The following is a 14,995-nucleotide window of genomic DNA, read 5'->3' as shown; positions in this document are numbered from 1 at the left end:
ACACTACTTTAAATGTGTCCCAGAGATTCTGGTATGTTGTGTCTTTGCTCTCATTGGTTTCAAATAACTTCTTTATTTCTGCCTTAATTTTGTTATTTACCCAGCAGTCATTCAGGAGCAGGTAGTTCAGTTTTCATGTAATTGTGCAGTTTTGAGTGAGATTCTTAATCCTGATTTCTAATTTGATTGCACTGTGTTCTGAGAGACTGTTATGATTTCCATTCTTTTGTATTTGCTGAGGAGTGTTTTACTTCCAATTATGTGGTCAATTTTAGAATAAATGTGTTGTGGTGCTGAGAATAATACATATTCTGTTGATTTGGGTGGGAGAGTTCTGTAGATGTCTATTAGGTCTGCTTGGTTCAGAGCTGAGTTAACGTTCTGAATATCCTTGTTAATTTTCTGTCTTGTTGAACTGTCTAATATTGACAGTGGGATGTTAAAGTCTCCCACTATTATTGTGTGGGAGTCTTTGTAGGTCTCTAAGAACTTGCTTTATGAATCTGAGTGCTCCTGTATTAAGTGCATATATATTTAGGATAGTTAGCTCTTCTTGTTGCATTGATCCCTTTACCATTAGGTAATGCCCTTCTTTGTCTCTTTTGATCTTCATTGGTTTAAAGCCTGTTTCATCAGAGACTAAGATTGTAACCCCTGCTTTCTTTGCTTTCCATTTGCTTAGTAAATATTCCTCCATCCCTTTATTTTGATGTGTGTCTTTGCACATGAGATGGGTCTCCTGAGTACAGCACACTGATGGGTGGTGACTCTTCATCCAATTTGCCAGTCTGTGTCTTTTAATTGGGGCATTTAGCCCATTTACATTTCAGGTTAATATTGTTATATGTGAATTTGATCCTGTCATTATGATGCTAGCTGGTTATTTTGCCCATTAGCTGATGCAGTTTTTTCATAGTGTCAATGGTCTTTACAATTTGGTATGTTGTTGCAGTGGCTGGTACTGGTTATTCCCTTCCACGTTTAGGGCTTCCTTCAGGAACTCTTGTAAGGCAGGCCTGTTGGTGACAAAATCTCTCAGAATTTGCTTGTCTGTAAAGGATTTTATTTCTCCTTCACTTATGAAGCTTTGTTTGGCTGGATATGCAATTCTGGGTTGAAAATTCCTTTCTTTAAGAATGTTGAATATTGGCACCCATGCTTTTCCGGCTTGAAGTGTTTCTGCAGGGAGAGCTGCTGTTAGTCTGTTGGGCTTCCCTTTGTGGGTGACCTGACCTTTCTCTCTTGCTGACCTTAAAATTTTTTCCTTCATTTCAACCTTGCTGAATCTGATGATTATATGTCTTGGGGTTGCTCTTTTCAAGGAGTATCTTTTTGGTATTCTCTGTATTTCCTGAATTTGAATGTTGGCCTCTCTTGCTAGGTTGGGAAAGTTCCCCTGGATGATATCCTGAAGGGTGTTTTCCAACTTGGTTCCATTCTGCCTGTCACTTTCAGGTACACCAAACAAACATAGATATGGTATTTTCACATAGTCCCATATTTCTTGGAAGCTTTGTTCATTCCTTTTTGTTCTTTTTTCTGTAATCTTGTCTTCTCACTTTATTTCATTAATCTGATCTTCAATCTCTTATACCTTTTCTTCCACTTGATTGAGTCAGCTATTGATACTTGTGTATGCTTCATGAAGTTCTCATGCTGTGTTTTTCAGCTCCATCAGGTGATTTATGTTCTTCTCTAAAATGGTTATTCTAGTTAGCAATACGTCTAATCTTTTTTCAATGTTCTTAGCTCCCTTGCATTGGGATAGAACATGCTCCTTTAGCTTGGAGTAGTTAGATATTATCTACCTTCTGAAGCCTACTTCTGTCAATTTGTCAAACTCATTCTCCATCCAGTTTTCTTCCCTTGCTGGCAAGGAGTTGTGATCCTTTGGAGGAGAAGAGGCATTCTTGTTTTTGGAATTTTCAGCTTTTTACACTGGTTTCTCCCCATCTTCATGGATTTCCTTAACTTTGGTGTTTGATGTTGGTGACCTACAGATGGGGTCTCTGAGTGGATGCCCTTTTTTTTTTGATGTTGATCTTATTCCTTTTTGTTTGTTAGTTTTCCTCCTAACAGTCAGGCCCCTCTGCTGCACGTCTGCTGGAGTTTGCTGGAGTTCCACTCCAGACCCTGTTTGCTGGGTATCACCAGTGGAGGCTGCTGAACAGCAAAGATTGCTGCCTGTTCCTTTCTCTGGAAGCTTTGTCCCAGAGGGTCACCTGCCAGAGGCCAGCTGGGGCTCTCCTGTATGATGTGTCTGTCGGCCCCTACTGGAAGGTGTCTCCCAGTCAGGAGACATGGGGGTCAGTGACTCATTTCAGGAGGCAGTCTGACCTTGAGCAGAGCTTGAACGCTGTGCTGGGAGATCTGCTGCTCTCTTCAGAGCCATCAGGAAGGAACCTTTAAGTCTGCTGAAACTGTGCCCACAGCCACCCCTTCCCCCAGGTGCTCTATCCCAGGGAGATGGGGGTTTTATCTATAAGCTCCTGATTGGGGATGCTGCCTTTTTTGTCAGAGATGCCCTGCCCAGAGAGGAGGAATCTAGAGAGACAGTCTCAGCCTTGCTGAGCTGTGGTGCGTTCCACCCAGTTTGATCTTCCAGGCAGCTTTGTTTACACTGTGAGGGTAAAACTGCCTACACAAGCCTCAGCAATGGCAGGGGCCCCTCCTCCCAAAAGTTTCGAGTATCCCACGTTGAGCTCAGACTGCTGGGCTGGCAGTGAGAATTTCAAGCCAGTGGATCTTAGCTTGCTGGGCTCCATGGGGGTAGGACCTGCCAAGCCAGGTCACTGGATCCCCAGCTTCAGCCCCCTTTCTAGGGGAGTGAACGGTCCTGTCTCATTGGTGTTCCAAGGCATCACTGGGGTATGAAAAAAAAACTCCTGCAGCTAGCTTGGTGTCTGCCCAAATGGCCACCAAGTTTTGTGCTTGCAACCCAGGCCCTGGTGGCATAGGCACCAGAGGGAATCTCCTGGTCTGCAGGTTGTGAAGACTGTGTGAAAAGTGCAGTATCTGGGCCAGAGTGCACCATTCCTCATGGCTCAGTCCCTAATGGCTTCCCTTGGCTAGGAGAGGGAGTTCCCAGACCCGTTGTGTTTCCTGGATGAGATGACGCCCCATCCTGCTTCGGCTCACCCTCCATGGGCTGCACTGACTGTCCCACCAGTCCCAGTGAGATGACCCAGGTACCTCAGTTGAAAATGCAGAAATCACCCACATTTTGCATCAGTCTGTCTGAGAGCTGCAGACCAGAGCTGTTCCTATTCGGCCATCTTGCCAGCAAATCCCAACAATAATTTACTGTACATTTTAAAATAATTAAGAGTATAATTTGATTGTAACACAAAGAAAGGATAAGTGCTGGAGGTGATGGATACCCCACTCACTCTGATGTGATTTTACACATTGTAGGCCTATATCAAAATACCTCATGTATATAAATCACATAAATATATATACTCACTAGGTATCCATAAAAATTAAAAACAGAAAATAAGGGGAAAAAAAAAGAAAAAAATCTATCCATAAGCTGTCTCCAAGAAACTCATTGTAGATCCAAAACCAGTAAGCTGAATGTGAAAGGATGAAGAAAGATATTTATGCAAATAATAACCAAAAGAGTGTTGGGTAGCTACACTAATGCCAGAAGAACAAACAACAACAGCAAAAAAAAAACAGACTTTAAGTAAAAAACTGTTACAAGAAACAAAGAAGGACATTATACAACTGGAAAAGTGTTAATAAAAAAAATCAATTGGAAACATACATGGATCAAAGAAAATAGAACCAAATATATAAAGCAAACACTGACGGATTTAATTGAAGAAATGCAGAGTTCGGTAATAATAGTTGGACACTTCATTGCTCTGCTTTCATTAATGGATAGAATATCCAGACAGAAGATCAGTAAGAAAACAGAGTATTTGAATAATGGTATAAACCAAGTAGGCCTAAGAGAAGTATGTGGACTACTCCACCTACCAATAGCAGAATATGCATTATTCTCAAGTGCACAAGAAACATTCTACAGGGAAGCCCACAGATTAGGGCACAAAATAAATCTCAGTAAATTTAAAAAGACTGAAATAATAAAAAAAAAATTTCTGACCGTAATAGGATAAAGCTAGAAATCAGTAACAGAAAAAAATGTTTAACATGGATATTAACGTTTAATGGATCAAATAAGAAAGCACAAAGGAAATTTAAAAATACTTAGAAATGGGTGAAAAAGTAAAGAGACTGTATCACAACTTATGGGATGCAGCCAAGAGTATGCCTGTAGGGAGATTTATAGCAATAAATGCCTATTTTCAAAAAGAAAGAAATCAATAACTTTACACCTTCAGCAACTAGCAAAGAAGGATCAAACTAAACCCAAAGCTAGCAGAAGGAAGGATATAATACATATTAGAGCAAAGATAAGTGAACAGAAAATAGAAAACTACAGAGAACCAAAAAATCCAAAAGCTGATTCCTTAAAAAGAACAAAATTCATAAGCTTTTAGCTAGGTTGACTAAAGAAAAGAAATTCAAAGAACTAAAATCAGCAATGAAAGTGACATTACAAAAAAAATGGGTTATAAGAGAATACTATGAACAACTGTACACTAATAAATTAAGTAACTCAGTGAAATAGACACATTTCCTAGAAGCACACACATTACTAAAACTGACTCAAGAAGAAACAGAAAATCTCAACATACTTATAACAAGTAAAGAGATATATCAGTAATTTTTTTAAAAACTGCCCAAGGGCAAAAAATCCAGGGTAAGATGGCTTCACTGGTCAGTTCTATCAAATTAAAGAAGTAATACTAATCTTCCTCAAACATTTCCAAAAATTAGAAGGGAATACTTCCTAACTAATTCCCATGAGTTTTATAATGCCAGCCAGCATTATCTTGATACCAAAGCCAAAAAAAGACTTCACAGGAAAATAAAATTACAGGCTAATACCCCTTATGAATACAGATGCAAAAAATTATCAATAAAATACTAGCAAACCAAATATGGCAGCATATTAAGAACATTACTTACTATGACCAAATTGGATCTATCCCAGGAATGCAAGAGTGGTTCTATATAAGAAAATTAATCAGTGTAAGACACCGCATTAAAAAAACAAATGAATAAACACATGATCATATCAATGATGCAGGAAAAAATACAAAACCCAATACCATTCAAGGATAATAAAACTCAGAAAACAGAGGAAAGGAAGCAAAGTTCCTCAACATAATAAAGTGCATATATAAAAAACTCACAGGTAACATAAACCATAGTGAAAGACTGACACATCCCCCACTAAGATCATGAACAGGCAAAGGATAGTGCTTTCACCACTGCAATTCAACACTGTATTAAAAGTTCTAGCCAGAGCAAATAGGCAAGAAAAAGAAATAAAAGACATTCAAATTGGAAGGCAGAAGTAAAACTACTCTATTTGCAGATAACATTATTTAGCAAATAATCCACAAAAAATCTACGAGCTAACAAATGGTTTTGGCGAAGTTGCAGAGTACAAAATCAACACATAACAATTAAGTTTTTTTGTAAAAAAAATACTCCAACAATGAACCATCCAAAAGGAAATTCAGAAAATAATCCTATTTATGATAGTATCCAGTAGAATAAAATATTTAGTGTTATGGTCTGAATGTTTGTGCCCTTCACAACTTCATATGTTGAAATCTAATACCATTGCAATAGTATGAAGAGGCATGGCCTTTAGGAGGTGATTAGGAAGCTCTGCCTTCCTTCATGAATGAGATAAGTGTCCTTATAACTTAATGGACAAAGTAGTGGCTTGACAACCTGGAAAGACAGGTTTCGATACTGTGCTGCCAATAAGCAGAAATTTTATTTTTGATAAGCTTACATGAAGTAATAATGTTTTTCCAAAAATGACTTAGTCAAATGGCCCCTTTTAACTTCTAGAATGTTCAATACATCAAATCTGATTTGAATATTTAATATAGCAAGTACGGATAATTCCAGGAAGATGGTGATCTAAGGGATCAAACCAGAGCTGAGGAGACAGGTAGCGCTGGCAGGTTTAGAAGATTAGATACAGGTCAGGTGCAGTTGCTCACACCTGTAATCCCAACACTTTGGGAGGCCAAGGAGGGCAGATCACCTAAGGTTGGGAGTTCGAGACCAGCCTGATCAACATGGAGAAACCCCATCTCTACTAAAAATACAAAAGTATCCAGGTGTGGTGGCACATGCCTCCAATCCCAGCTACTTCAGAGGCTGAGGTAGGAGAATCACTTGAATCCAGAAGGTGGAGGTTGCAGTGAGCTGAGGTAATGCCATTGCACTCTGGCCTGGGCACAAACAGTGAAATTCCATCTCAAAAACAAACAAAAAAACAAAAAAAAAATGACTGGATACAAACAGGGAGAAGGAGCAAACAAATATTGTGGATAATGATATAGTCTGGTTTCTTACTGTTGGAGAAAGAAGTTACAAAGATGGAAAACAGAAAGGCTATGGGGTTAAGATTGAAACTGGGAAATGTCTATGTAAACTCATTGTTTAAAAAATATGTATAGACAAACCAATACAAAAATAAGTGTACACATGTGTATTTCTGTGTGTGTGTATGTATACATATATACATATATTTCCTAACTCTGTCAATTGAGAGGGTCTGAGGCAGTGACAGCCTCTAGCAATGAGCACCCAGTTCTTGGTTTTTAAATTCCATCTTCCACTAGAAAGAACAATGTCCTTTGGAGAAATGGCTGATGGCAGAGGTAGTGCAGGAAAAGGACAAGATGGGCCAGGCGTATCTGTTGTGCCACAGAGTAATTACCCAAAAATTGATGTGGGAAGAAGGCTGAAAATGGAACAGGTAACTCCAAAACTCCATCCCAAACTAAAGCAACAATTAAGCTGGAAAAAAAAAAAAAAACCCTCTCAGCATCAAGCTTTTCAGAATTCTCCAATCTAATTAAAAACCTAGTACACCCAAAATATTCCTTGTGTGGCTTGCTGATGCCTGTGCCAAAATGGACAGTATGCACTTTGTTTTCAGAGAACTGTAGTTGTGTATTTTGATCTGTCTATGCGGGCTCTCTGAAGAAGTGGCTCACAGGCTTGTCTTTGTTTTGCCTGCCTTGGAACTTTCTCAGGGCTAGTCTTCCAGGAAGTGCTAGTTGAAATCATTTAAAGAAATTATCTGGCCTCAGCAGCCAGATGAGAAAAGCAGCAGATGGAATGATAAAACTGGGAGTGGAAAAACTGGGAAGGAAATACCTGGAGGCCGGGATGGGGATAAGGGGTTTGAAAAGCTCCTGCATAAACCAGGGAATTGAGGTTATGTGCAAGGCCAGGGCAATATGCACGCTCACAAGAAACCTGAGAGGAATCTAAGCTTTCAGTCTGGTTGACCTTCAGGCTCAGTGTAAGCAGGAATTAAAGTTTTATACAGAGATGTAAATGGCCTGGCAAACCATTACAAGAGTGCCCTAAAACAGCGCCAATATGCAAAGACCAGAAGAGTTTTTTGTTTTGTTTTGGCTTTGGGCAATTAAAGAAATCTCTGTCAGATCACAAACTGACCATTAAACTAACAGAACAGAGGTTTCAGTGACCATGTACAACAAAGAACTTTAGAAAAATAGTTTTGAAAAGTCACAAAATAAACAAACAATGCAAAATAAAAGCAACAAGAAATTCTGGGGAAAAGAATCTGATTTTTAGATTTAACACATTTTAATATTCAAAATGTTCTGTTTTCAATAAAAAATTATGAGGAATGCAAAGAAGATAATATGACCCACAGACACACAGAAAAAAGAAATGAATAAAACCAGTCCTCAAAGACACCTTTGTTATTGGTCTTACTAGATAAAGAATTTAAATCCACTGTTCTAAATGTGTGCAAAGAGCTAAATGAAACCAGACTAAGAAATAACAAACCAGGTGAAAGATGCTGTGCCAAATACAAAATATTAATATACAGAACAAAATTACAAAAATGTAAATAGGACTGTCTGGACCTGACAAGTACAAAAACTAAATTTTTTTAAAACCAGTGAAAGGATTTAATAACAGATTGGAGCTCAAAGAGAACAAAGAATCAGCAAAATTGAAGACACTGATGGAGATTACTCATTCTGCAGAGCAGAGAAAAAGAATGGTGAATAATGGACAGTGCCTAAGAGATCCATGAGACAACATCAAGCATACCAACAAGTTAATAAGAAGAGTTGCTGATGAAGAGGAGAAAAGGGAACCAAAAAAATCTGAAGAAATAATGTCTGAAGACCTTCCAAATTGATGAAAGACATGAATCTCTATGTCCAAGACTCTCAAGAAACCATAATTAGGATAAGCTCAAAGAACTTCAAACTGAGAGAAACAATAAATTGTCACAAGACAAAGAATCTCAAAAGTAGCAAGAGATAAGGGACTAACCATGTACAAAGGATCTGAAATAAGATTAACAGCCAGCCTTTTATTAGGAACCATGAAGGCCAGAGGCGGTAGGATAATGGAACCTTTCAAGTGCCAAAAGAAAAAAATATATCAAAAATTCTACATCTGGCAAAACTGCCTTTCAAAAATGAAGGAGAAATGAAAACATTCCTAGATCAACAGAATCTGAGAGAATTTATTAGTACTAGATCTGTCCTACAAGAAATGCAAAAGGAAGTCCTTAAGGTTAAAACAAAAGGACATTAGACAGTAACTCCAATCCAAACACACAAAAAATTCAAATGGTAAAAGTAACTACTGTAAGTAAATGCAAAAGCCAGTCTTATTGTATTCTTGGCTTTTATGTTCTCTCTTTTTTCTATATGATTTAAAAGACAAAAACATAAAACAATAATTATAAATCTATGGTAATGTGCACACTATTTATGAAGGCATAAAATGTGACAATAAGAAGACAAAGGACAGGGACAAAGCTGTACAGGAGCAGAGTTTTTATATAATATTAAGGCTTAGTTAGTATTAATGCAAGCTAGACTGTTATAAATTCAATATGCTAACTGCAATTCCAAGTATTAACACTAGGTAAATAATGACTACAAATACAAAAGGAATTAAAATGACACATTAGAAAAAAACGAACACAAAAGAAGGCATACACAGAAAAACTGAAAACAAAAAAGATATAATACGTATGGAAAACAAATAGCAAAATGGCATAAGTCCTTTCTCAGTTTATCATTTACTCTAAATGTAAATAAAGTAAACTCCCAAGTAAAAGACAGAAATTGGCAAAATAGGCTGTGCACAGTGGCTCACACCTGTAATCCCAGCACTTTGGGAGGCCAAGGCAGGCAGATCATGAGGTCAGGAGTTTGAGACCAGCCTGACCAATATGGTGAATCCCTGTCTGTACTAAAAAAAAACAAAAAACAAAAAAAAACAAAAATTAGACAGGTATAGTGGTGTGCACCTGCAATCTCAGCTACTTGGGAGGCTGAGGCAGAAGAACTGCCTGAACACTGAAGGCAGAGGTTGCAGAGAGTGAAGATCACACCACTGCACTCCAGCCTGGGTGACACAGTAAGACTCTGTCTCAAAAATAAAATAAAATAAAAAAATGAAAATAAATTGGCAAATTAAATACAAATATATGATCCAGGTACATATTGTCTACAAGACACTCTCTTTAGATACAAACACATAACACAATAGGTTGAAATTGAAATGACAGAGGAGGATAGTAACCTAAAGAATGCCAGGTGGCTATACTGAGACAAAAGAGACTTTAAATCAAAAATTGTTACAAGAGAAAAACACTACATATTGATAAAAAAAAAAAAAGTCAGTCTACAAAGGAGACATAGTAACAGAAATAGAAATAAATCATCCTGAAGTTTACATGGAATTTCAAGGGATCTCAACTAGCCAAAATAATCTTGAAAATCCATGCATGTATGGTAAAATGACTTTCAAAAAAGTTGTCAAGAACAGTTAATAGGGAAAGGACAATTTTTCTAACAAATAGTATTGGTAAAACTGGATAGCCACATGCAAAACAAAACAAAAACAAAAAAATTAACTCAAAATGAATCAAAGACGTAAATCTAAGAAGTAAGTTACAAAACTAATGGCAGAACACATAGGAGAATGGATTTGTGTGGCAATGTTTTCTTGGATATAATACCAAAAACCACAGGCAACAGAAGTAAAAATAAATTGGACTACAACAAACTTAAAAATTGTGCATCAAAGGACACAGTTAACTGAATGAAAAGACAACAAACACAACAGGAGGAAACATTTGCAATTCATGTATCTGATGAGGAATTAATATAAAAAATATATAAAGAACCCCTACAACTCAAAACAGACAAAATAACCTGATTCAAAGATGGACAAAGGACTTGAAGAGACATTTCTCCATAAAAGATATATAAATGGCCAGCAAGCTTATGAAAATATGCTCAACGTCACTAATCATTAGGGAAATATAAATCAAAACCACAATGAAAAATTACCATACACCCATTACAATGGCTGTTATCAAAACAACAAAAGAAAATAACGAGTGTTGGCAAGGATATGGAGAAATCAGAATCCTGTACACTGAGGATGGGACTGTAAAATGGTGCACCTTCTGTAGAAAACAGGTCGGTGTTTCCTCAAGAAATTAAAAATAGAATTACCATAGGTTCCATCCATACCACTTCTGAGTATATAACCAAAATAACTGAAAGAAGGATCTCAAAGAATAGTTGTACCTCATGTTCACAGTAGCATTATACACAACAGTTAAAAGGAGGAAGGAACCCAAATGTCCACTGACAGATGAATGAATAAACAAAACATGGGTACAATGAAATATCATTCAACATTTGAAAGGAGATAAATTCTGACACATGCTACAACACTGAGGAAGCTTGAGGACATTATGCTAGGTGAAATAAGCCAGTCACAATAAGACAAATACTGTATGATTTCACTTATATGAGATATAGCAAAAATAGTGAAACTCATAGAAACAGAAAGTAGGATGGTGGTTGCCAGGGGCAAGGAGGAGGGGAAAATGGGGAGTTATTTTTTAATGGGTAGAGAATTTCAATTTCTCACAATGAAAAAGTTCTGGTGATTAGATGTACAATATGAATATACTTAACACTGCTTCTGAACTGTACATCCAAAAATAGTTAAGATTGCTAAAACAAAAAACTAACAATAAATGAAGATGCCTGCTTTGGCCACATATATTCAACATTGTACTAAAAATTCCAGCCAGAGCAATTAGGCTAAGTAAATAAATAAATGAACCCAAATTGGAAAGAAAGAAAGAAAATAGTTTTGTTTGCAGATGACATGATCTTATATGCAGAAAATACTAAAGAATCCACAAAGAAACTACTAGAAGTAGGAAACAAATTCAGCAAAATTACAAGATACAAGATCAACACTCAAAAATTAGTTGTGTACTCATTACAATGAGCAGTCAAAAAGCAAATTAACAATTCCACTTACAATAGCATTGAAACAAAAGAAATTTTAGGCCTGTGGGCCATCACAGTCTCAACCAGTCAACTCTGCCCTCGTAGTGTGAAAGTACCCACAGGCTATACATAAATACATGAGTATGGCTGAGTCCTGATAAAACTTTATAGACACTGAAGTCTGAATTTCATATAATTTACAATAGAATTTAAATGAAAAACTATTTAATAAATTTAAGCAAGGATATGCAACACTTGTACACTGAAAACTACAAAACATTAATGAAGGAAAGAAGATCTAAGGAAAAAAAATCTTATGTTCATTGATTATAAGATTTAATATTAAGATAACACTCCCCAAAGTGTTATCACCCACTCTAATACTTACCCAATGCAATACTTATCGAAAACTCAACATACTTTTTTGCAGAAATAGAAAAGCTAACTAAAAATTCCTATGGATTGCAAAGCACCCTGCTGTGGAAAACTGTCGGTTTCACAATAAATTAAATGTAAAATTACCATATCACCCAGCAATTTCACTCATAGGTGTATACCCAAAACAATTGAAAGCATGTATTCAAACAAATATTTGTACATGAATGCTCATAGGAGCACTATCCACAACAGCGAAACACAGGATGACCCCCAATATCCATCAACAGATGAATGGATAAACAAAAGGTGGTATATCCATATAATAAAATATTGTTCCATCATAAAAAGGGACAAAGTACTGATATACAGCTACAACATAAATGGGTCTTGAAAACATTATTCTAAGTGAGAGATCAGACACAAATTGTATGATTCCATTCATATGCCATATCCAAAATAGGCAAATCTATAAAGACAGAAAGGAGATTATTGGTTGCTAGCGGCTGGGAGCAGAGGGGGGAAAAGGGAGCAACTCCTTATTAAGTTACAATACTGCTTATTAAGGGTGCTGTTTCCTTTTGGTGTGATGAAAATATTCCAGAAATAAATGGTGGTTATGGTTGTACAACATTGTGAATGTACTAAAGTCATTGAATTCTATACTTTAAAATGGCTTGTGAATTTCATGTGATGTGTGTTTTACCATAATTATTTTTTTTTTAGGTAGAATCCCTCGAAAGTTATTGCAAATATTCCATTTCTGCCCAGTCTCTAAGGCTGTCACAAAGCCTGCCACATCCTAACAACCCATGATCACCCTAGCCTACCAGGACTGTTTCTTTAAAAAACCATGAGTCCTAATGCTACACAATTCATTGGATTTTTTTTTTTTTTTTTTGAGATGGAGTCTCACTCTGTTGCCCAGGCTGGAGTGCAGTGGCATGATCTTGGCTCACTGCAACCTCCAACTCCCAGGTTCAAGTGATAATCCTGCCTCAGCCTCCTGACTAGCTGGGATTACAGGCACGTGCCACCATGCCCAGCTAATTTTTGTAATTTTAGTAGAGACAGGGTTTCACCATGTTGGTCAGGCTGGTCTCGAACTCCTGACCTCATGATCCACCCACCTCGGCCTTCCAAAGTGCTGGGATTACAGGCATGAGCCAATGTGCCCAGCCTATTTGAATTTTTTAATCATATACTTTCTTTTGTGATCTCTTAAGTTTTCCCCTGGACTGTACATGAATTATTCACTTTGTTGTACTACTTTTTTATGTAACTGCAAGACTGTCATAGGAAGTTTCACAATGTTACCTAATAAAGCCCACTGATAAACTGTTTTATGTTCCAGTTTCACAACTGTAAGATCACAAGATCTGCATTCACCTATATGACATTTTTGTCTTACTCTTCATCAACTCTCTATCAGAAATCAGCAAACATTTTCTGTAAAGGGTCACACAGTAAATATTTTAGGCTTGTGGGCCATTACAGTCTCTGCCGCAACCAGTCAACTCTGCCTTTGTAGTGTGAAAGTACCAACAGACAATACCTAAATACATGAGTATAGCTGAGTCCCAATAAAACTTCATAGACAGTGAAGTCTGAATTTCACATAATTTCCAAGCAAAATAATACTCTTGGTTTTTTTCCCTCAGCCACCTAAAAATATAAAAACCATCCTTCATTTGTGGACCATAAAAAATCAGACAGTAGGCTGCATTTGACCCACGAACTGTAATGTGACCTCTCCTCTATATTTTCCGGGATGTTATTTCTACTTTCATATGAATGTATAGACATTTTTTAAACCTCAATAATTACTTTTAAGCAAAACTGTGAAAAAATAAACAACTTACCTGGGATGTGATCATCTTCCACTAGTGTTGGCAGAGCAGAGAAAGCCGACAGGGGGTAGCTGAGAAATAAGAAAAGATCATGAGAAATGTCACTTGCCTAAAAATTTCCACTTCCCAGCTGGCAAAACATCTCTAAAAGGGAGATACTCACACGTCCATGCATGACTCTGGCATGGTTATGTACTGCTTGGACACATTAGTTTTCAAATGTAAAAACGTTTGGTTTTCTACTGACTTATAAACAACTTATGCTGTACTCTAACCGAGTATACAAACCAATATATTAAACTAATTAAGCAAGTTAGGAAAAGCCAAAGAATGGAACATAATACTTTCATTAAAACTGATGCTAAACAAAAATACTCAGGTTTTAATCTTTATTATAAACCAGAGACTCCCAACAAGGTTTTGAAAAAAGTGATGTGGTATTTTTCAGCCCAGTTTTTTTTGTTTGCTTTTGTGAGACAGAGTCCTGCCCTGTCACCCAGGCTGGAGTGCAATGGCACGATCTTGGCTCACTGCAACCTTTGCCTCCTGTGTTCAGGTGATTCTCCTGCCTCAGCCTCCCAAGTAGCTGGGACTACAGGTGCACCACCACATCTGGCTAATTTTTTTGTATTTTTAGTAAAGACGGGGTTTCACCATGTTGGCCAGGCTGGTCTCGAACTCCTGACCTCATGATCTGCCGGCCTCAGCCTCCCAAAGTGCTGGGATTACAGGCGTGAGCCACTGCGCCAGGCAGAGCCCAGTTTTTTTGGAAGGAAAACGAACTTGCTCTAACTTGGTTTCAGGTTCTCAAAACCATCTTTGGATTTTAAAAAGCAAACGGATTTTTACTTACTCTGTTGTCAATGCAGCAAACACCCGCCTGAGTCCTCAAGCAACTCAGTGTCTGTTCTTGACTCTGCCACAACAAAATGTGTCAATGTCAACAGTCACTTAACATGTTAAGCTTGTTTCCTGTCCACTCCACCCCATCCCACCTTTTAAATAAAGCCGAAATAGATAACTTACAGACCTTTCTTGCAGCTGCACCTCTGATTCTGTAAGATCAAGATGGGGGCATCCATACATCTCTAGTTGTGCTGCAATGCGCCAGCAGCTCAACATCTAGAACGAGCGAGTAACGAATCCAGGCATGGAGGGTGCTGTCCTCCACTTGGCTGCTAAGCTCGGCCCTCCGCATGATGCCTTCACAACTCCCCAAGAAGCGGTGCTGTCTGCTCCTTCAGCCTTGCCCTCCTCTGCCGCCACATCTGAATGGGCACAAAGCTCCCACCATCACCCAGCCTGTGGGAGTCTGGACAGGACACAAATCGAGCCTCTGCT

General features: G+C 37.8%; 1 pseudogene; it reads right to left on the bottom strand.

The window, feature by feature from the left end:
• LOC112128513 (zinc finger protein 37A-like) overlaps positions 1 to 14,995 on the bottom strand; it is a 33,254-nt pseudogene that overhangs the window by 17,298 nt on the left and 961 nt on the right.

Source organism: Pongo abelii, chromosome 8 (genome assembly GCF_028885655.2).
Source record: "Pongo abelii isolate AG06213 chromosome 8, NHGRI_mPonAbe1-v2.0_pri, whole genome shotgun sequence".
In the NCBI taxonomy this organism is placed as follows: domain Eukaryota; kingdom Metazoa; phylum Chordata; class Mammalia; order Primates; family Hominidae; genus Pongo; species Pongo abelii.
This window is presented reverse-complemented; position numbering and strand designations above follow the sequence as displayed.